Here is a 1,547-nt window from a genome sequence, read left to right as displayed (position 1 = left end):
GCAATGCATCTGTATGCCTTATAAAACAAGATTATGTGTCTGTAATGTCCCCTTCAATGTGTCTCTCTGTGTCATCTTGTTGGGTCACACATCAAAACACACACACACCCACACACACACACACACACACACACATGCTTATACTGTAGATGAATATGGCTGGTAAAGTATACAAATCAGAAACAGTCCATAAAGCCACACAGCTGATTAACATAAGCTACACACAGACTTGTATTTCATGGTGTGGGAGTGGTGGGATAAACATCCTACAGCTGTTCCAGTTGATCTGTATGATCCTACTCACAATTGAGAGTGACTGTTTAGGGAGGGGTACTACAGCCCCAAACCTGTAGAGTTATAGTCTTTCATTGCTAGACTGGCAGTACACAAATTGGAAGTGGTCATGTCAAATGTCTGCCCCCCATCCCCCCACCCCCTCAGGTTTATTTTTGCGCTCTGCATTTCTCATGAAATCATATAGGGGGATGGAGGGGGGGGGGGTTGTCATCCTCCTCTGCCACCCCCTAACCCCTCCCCCCACTGTCAAGTGCTGCTCTCTTCATGTGACAGTGACACAGGAAGCTTCCTCAAGCCTGCTACCATCTTGTGCGCAAATCTTGTTCCTTGTGTGCTGGAGTACATTTGCCTTGGTGAGGCCACCCAAGGGCTCGTCAAAGATGTCAGAACAGGACAAATCCCACACGTAGACACTACTTTAAACAAAAAAAACCTCAATACAAGCAGAATGGAGAGACAAGGAACAAATTGCTCAATATTGACAGGAATTCAGAAAATGGAAGCAACACAATCGCGCACATATAAAAAACGCAAATATCCCCATACATCAATGTTGTAAGATGAAAAACCATCAAACACCTGCAAAGCCAGAAAGGCAGATGATACCAGGATTGGGTTAAGGTAATCTGATGGAGGGATGGAGAGAGAGAGAGAGAGAGCGAGAAAGAGAGATGGGACAAGCTTAGTCCAACTGGGGATAAGAAAAGGTCAAACTATCCCCCTGAGGTCCAATGTCATCAACAATAACGCAGCCGTGATCCATGGGGCCACATAGCAGCCTCACTCCATGTATAATTTCTTGGAACTTGGAATCTAAACCCTGGAAACATCGTGCCACCCTTAACACAAGCAGTCACAGATAGATGACTGCATTTAGTGCCACCAGACTTATTTTACTATTTTACTTATTTATTTTTAAGTGTGGTTACTCAATTAAAACAGCCACCAGATTTGGGGGATCATGGTGCAAATAATATTTATATTTGTCTGTTAATATCCTTGTCTTGAAACCTTGGTCAAAGATGTGTCATGGTTTTGGCTGATGCCACCATTTCTTTTCCTTCTGCGCCTTTTCTTCAGTTATTACGGTCATTGGTTTTTTTATGCGCCTTTTCTTCAGTTATTACGGCTATTGAGTTGATTGAATTATACACGTGCAAATTTCTTTTTACAATTTGCACCTGTTGGCGTTCTATTTAAACCCCAAGCAAGCTGATAAGCTTTGCTTCAGTGTCACTTATGTTGCACGA

This window comes from Anguilla anguilla, chromosome 11 (assembly GCF_013347855.1).
Source record: "Anguilla anguilla isolate fAngAng1 chromosome 11, fAngAng1.pri, whole genome shotgun sequence".
NCBI lineage: Eukaryota > Metazoa > Chordata > Actinopteri > Anguilliformes > Anguillidae > Anguilla > Anguilla anguilla.
Note: the sequence above shows the minus strand (reverse complement) of the source record.